We start from the raw sequence: 6,068 nt of genomic DNA, 5'->3' as shown, positions 1-6,068 counted from the left end.
TGCTGCTAGGGTTGAGGAGGGATAGATTACTGTTAAAAGTAAAAAATCTAAATTGTCCCAGTCCTCTTTTGATATGACCCTTCGATCCCACAAGGGTAGGACAAATTCTTGATCCTTCCTGGTTGGGTTAGGGTTGTTGGTTTTTTGCAGCCTGTTGGTTTTTGGTGGGGGTATTTGTTGTTCCCCTTCTTTTGATTGGTTGTGTCGAGTCTCTTTTGTGTTCTGTTTCTTTGAGTGGACTTTCAAGTTTATCTTTCGGTTCGGATTGCAGGTCCTTCTAAAACCTGTCTTGTAAAGGGTTTTTGGTCCCTTAAAAACTTGTTTTTCCTTAATCAAAAACACTAGCAACTTTAAAGTCACAACTGCTAGTACTATAATATTGAAAATATTGGACATAAATCAACAAATGTTATAACTATTTGAACATGCTCAACTATTGTCCTCTCTCCTATCTCTTCAAAGAAATAAGAAATTTTACTAACTAATATTGATGAACTTATTTGCTTGATGGCACTTATCATAGAGATCTTTGATTGCCTTCATAGGCATGGATGATAAAGCTCCACGCTAATTGTTAGTATGTATTTATTGCCCTTATAGATAGTGTCTCTAAGATAAATGTATGGCTTACCAAACATGACAACACATGCATTGAGAGGAACCACATTTACAATACCCTCCTCAACAAAATGTTGATTAACACCAAACTCAAGTTTGCAATATTTGGCAATAAACAATATATTTTGTATTTTACCCAACCCAACTCATTTTCTTCTTTTCAACAAAATGTTGATTAACACCAAACTAAAGTTTACAATATTTGCCAATAGACAATTATACTTTGTTTTATCCAACCCAAATCATATTGATTAAGGTTTTACATGTTTCCAATCTAAATTTGGCTACCAATTCCTTAAATACTACCATACCTATATTTCACTTCTTGAACTTTGAAGGAAATCATAACCTTCTTGCCATCCCTTTTTCCTTTACGAATCTAGTTCCAAACATGCTTCCCTCCACATGACAATTAACGCCACAATGTGAACCAAATTTAATAGTAATAGAAGTACCCAATTTACATTCATTTTCCCTTTGGCCTCTGTGTTGATGTGTTTTTTGTACACATGCGAACACAGAATAAAATACCAAGGTATCTTATCCTCTCTTGGACAAAGTTTCCCAACTGCTGAAGATCTCGCCGAAGGATCAGTCGGAGTAACTCCAAGGTTCTTGTATATAGGGTCTCTACGTGTGGATAAGCTCTTTGTGGTACAATGTGATTTTGTTGGAATCACAAGGGGACTTACATTCGACAACCTGAACGTCTGATTTGCTTTGGATATTGCTAGAACGTGAGATTTTATTGGTCCTAGATTTTGAAAAAAGGAAAAAGGAGAAGGGTTGAAACGGGATCTATTTCTAATACTAAGAATGTCAGAGCAATGAATGACCTTTGATGAAATTCTAACTAAGTCTTGCTTTGACATCCCAAGACCATCTCCACAAGGTTAGTGCAATCTTCTGAGGAAATCTTTATAATGTTCAGATCATCGCTATAGGCATGGACACCATCAGGCTGATGCATATCAATGAAGAAGTGAAAATTGAAGTTAAGCTTAAGCTGAATGATTCCAATTGACTACACAAGGCAAGTCTGCAATCAACAAACTGCTAGTAGTATGGATATACATATTTCACCAACGATCATACACATTTCTTCCACTCATCTAATAACATGAAATCAAATTTGAGAAGTATAGAGACCATGCAAATTGTTGAATCGACCCATAGAATTCACCATTTCTTCAATGAAGTTTACAAGTCCTTTACAACAACATCTTGGCAACAATCTTTGCCTTCTCTTTCTACTCTACTCTAACTATTTCCTATTCTCTGACTATTCACTATTATCTATTCTCTATCAACCAACTATTAACCTACTAACAAAATGAAGAGCTTGAGCCTTTTATAATGCTCTCAATACAATTCAATGGCTCAGATCAATTTGAGATCAATGGCCTAGATTTTACAATGAAAACCCTAATTAGGGTTTGTTACAACAAACTCAATTCTGGCCAATGAAATAATTGCATTATTGGACACATGTCTTCTCTGGAATATTCGACCAATGGATAACCAGGGTAGGTACATCAAAGTTTGAGTCATCCTCGATGAGTCAGGTACATTGAATCTAGACACGCTGAGGTGGGCCAATCCGACTGGAGGAATGATGACTAGGACGCCACCCTGTCTGACACTTGTAACTCAGTTGATGTTCAATTTGATGATGCTAAGAATATAACTTTAATTAACTCTTTTGAAACTATTGGCTTCTTCAACGGACCCTTGCACTGACCTTGTTTGATTCTCCTATGTCCTTGGCGTGATGGATGGGTGGTGTACCTTTCCTTGAAATGCTGGCAACACCTTTCATTGTCATCTTGTGGTTCCTTAGTGTGGCAAAGTGAAGGTTCTGGAGGTAGCTGGCAATTCCTTGAACACCTTGAGTCTTCCCTTTTGTCTGTGGAACGTCCTTGATGATGTTGGACTGGGAGAGGCCGTCCCTATCCTAGCTTGGTCCTCTTTCATCTGCAAAACAAACCAAAAGATGATTAGGGTCATATAACAAATTCATTTCAACATAGCATTTTCCACCTTAAATCATCAACAAGAAGACATCAAAATGAAGTTTGCTCAAGATTCATTCCAGGGACAGGCTCTATAAGAATTTCGCCCTGGATCCTTTGGAAGGGTCAGGAGCGAATTTTGCATTTCTGGCTCATTTAGACCTCACTTTGCGACTACGCTTGCTTAGATGCATGCCCAAGGATGCTCTCATTCTCAACCAACACCAAGCTTGATGTAAATTTGGGGCAAAAGAGAGGTTTTAAGAATTTCGCTCTGGACCCTTTGGAAGGGTCAGGAGCGAAATTCAAGTTTTAGGCTTGATCTTACACTTCCTTTACCTCAATTTACCCTACAAGGCAAGAATACCTCACTCCACCTTCAACCATGCCATAGGTATCAAAGTTTTAGCTTCACTCAAGGGGAAAATGGTTGATTTGGAATCTCATCCTTGGATCCCTCTCCCATGCTTGCAACATTTTGTTTGACCTCAAAATGACTAGAAAAGAGAATTTCGCTAGAAATCATAGCCAGGGACAAGACCTATAATGAATTTCGCCTTGGAACCTTTGGAAAGGTCAAGAGCGAATTTCTTCCTCTAGCCCAAAATCATCATTTTTGGAGACAACAATCAATTCAAGGGCAATCTCAAGGGCATCCCTCACCTTGGTCTAGGCATGGCTTGGCACAAATTTTGGAGGATAGGATGGGTTTTAGGATTTTCACCCTGGACCCTTTGGAAGGGTCAAGAGCGAAAATTACTTTTTAGTCTTCTTCCTTCATCCTTTCGACTTGTATCATCTTCAAAGGGCAAGAAAACACTTCTCCTCACTCATACAAGCTATAAAAACACAAAACTTGACTCGCCTGGCCAAGAAAGTGGGTGATATTAGGAATTTCGCTCTGAACCCTCTGGAAGGGTCAGGAGCAAAATTCACCATTTGCCTCAATTCCTTCAAACTTGATAATCATTGGCAATTTGAAGTAATTCCTAAGGACTTCTCCCATCACAATTCACCTTAGTTTGCACTTGTCTTGGCATAAAATTGAGGAAAAAAGGTGGTTTAGTGAAATTTCACCCTGGACCCTTTAGAAGGGTCAGGAGCGAATTTCCCTTTCTAGGCTTGATTTTTCATCTCTTCAATCTCATTCCTCCTTACAAGATAAATTTCATCATTTTTCATCCAAGGAACAAATTTTTAAACCTAAGCAAGATCAAAAAATAGGTTTGTAAGGAATTTCGCTCTGGACCCTTTGGAAGGGTCAGGAGCGAAATTCACCTTATTGGCTAAAATCCTTCACTTTTCAATGCTTTCAAACATTTCCAAAGCCAAAAATATGTCCATTCTTCCTTTCAACATGCCTTGCAAATCAAATTTTGGTCAAACAAGGAAGGGAATGGGGTCTAGGTAGATTTTTGCTCTGGACCCTCTGGAAGGGTCAAGAGCGAAAATCATGATTTGGGCTTATTTGTTCAATTTTCAAACTTTCAATCTTATTTTGGGAGCAAACATAGATCATTCTTCACCTAAGGAGCAAGGTTTCAAGCCCAAACAAGGGAGCAAATGAAGTATATAATGAATTTTGCTCTGGACCCTTTCGAAGGGTCAGGAGCGAAATTCACCTTTTGGGCAAAATCATCATCATTCAAAACGTCTAACTCCCTCTCAAGACAAGAACAAACCAATTCATCCTCCATCATGCCAACGCCTAGCAAAAACGAGGAAGAAAATAAGAGCTACAAGGATTTTCGCTCTGGACCCTTTGGAAGGGTCAGGAGCGAAAATCATGTTTTGAGCTTGATTCTTGACTTTTCCAACTCCAATCCTCTTTGGGAGGCAAACATAGATCCTTCCTCTTGCATCTCCACCAAGATCCTGACTTTGGCTAAGGGAGAAATGAGTGCTTTCAAGAATTTCGCTCTAGACCCTCTAGAAGGGTCAGGGGCGAAATTCACCCTTTAGGCTAGAATCCTTCATTTTTTCCACCTTTACTCACTTCCTAAGGCTAGAACATTCAAAAAAGCACCTCCAAACATGCCTTAGAAACTAAGAACTTGGCTTAGTCAAGGAAGAAATTGAGGTCTCCAAGGATTTTCACTCTGGACCCTTTGGAAGGGTCAGGAGCGAAAATCACTTCTCAAGTTGATTTTCATCTTCCTTTCAACTCATTCTCATACAAACTTGGTCAATTCAACTTCCTTTCATCGCAATCAAGACAAACCTCCATCCAACAGGGTCTAGGCAAGGTCAAACTAGGTTTTAAGGCCAAAGGAAGGCAAAAAAGGAAGATTTCACTCTGGACCCTTTGGAAGGGTCAGGAGCGAAATTCTCCTCCCAAGCTAGCTTTCGTCATCTCAAAAAGTCCAAAAACCTCTTCTCCAAGGCAAACATGTATTAAACTTTCTCAAACCATGCCTTAGAAATCCCAATCTTGATCAAGCTAAGGAGCAAAATAGAGGAAATATGAATTTCGCTTTGGACCCTTTGGAAGGTTTAGGAGCGAAATTCCTCCTTGAGCTCAAGTCTTGGCTTCATTTTCACCTTTCTTCATTTACACAAGTGTTTTTACCTTTATTCAAGCCTAGGAAAGGGTTAGCTCAGAGCCTGGGTTTAGGTGGGGTGCCTTGTGGAGAAATTCGCTTTGGACCCTTTGGAAGGGTCAGGAGCGAAATTTCTCTTTTAGGCCTAATTCACCTCCTTTTCCACTTGACTTTGCCCTAGGCTAGATCCTTGATCCATTTCCTTCCATGTCCTAGCCAAATTTGCCCAACTCAAACCTTCAAAAGACAAAATTCCCCAATCAAGATTCAATGACCCCCTGACACCATAAGCAACAAGAGCAGAAACTAAGCTTAAGGGAGACTTTCAAAGAAACCCTAATTCAGGAGCATCGCGGACTCACCTTGACTTAAGCAAAGCCTGCTATCCAGTGATCCCCGTGACAACACTCATCATGCAAAGGCTAACAGACAAAACCCTAAAAGACCTAGAAAACAAACCCTAGAAAGCGAAAAAGTAGGGGTCCCCATTTGCAATGGGGCAATGTGTGAATACGTCACAACACTCTGATTCACCTTGATGTCCTTGTGTCTTTGAAGAAAGGGATGACTTCTTCCTTGTCCATTTCAAAATATGTTTTTCTTGCTAAAATAGTCATGATCTACTTCAAGTGAAGAGTATTTAGTGACTAAGCCAATTTCACTAAACAAATCCATTTCAGATCCAGTGAAAGACTTTTGCAGACTGTAATATTGCAAATTTTAGCATGTCGTTTTGGTTGATTTGAGTGTTGCAGCTATGGTTAGACAACCATTATTGCAGTAATTGACACTGCCAGACCATCTCTCCATATGTGTACCTAACATATTTGCCAGCCATAATGGAACTGTCCCATGCCCTCCAAGGATGTAGCCTACTGCATATATAGATGCTTCATAT

Source organism: Cryptomeria japonica, chromosome 1 (assembly GCF_030272615.1).
Source record: "Cryptomeria japonica chromosome 1, Sugi_1.0, whole genome shotgun sequence".
NCBI lineage: Eukaryota > Viridiplantae > Streptophyta > Pinopsida > Cupressales > Cupressaceae > Cryptomeria > Cryptomeria japonica.
This window is presented reverse-complemented; position numbering follows the sequence as displayed.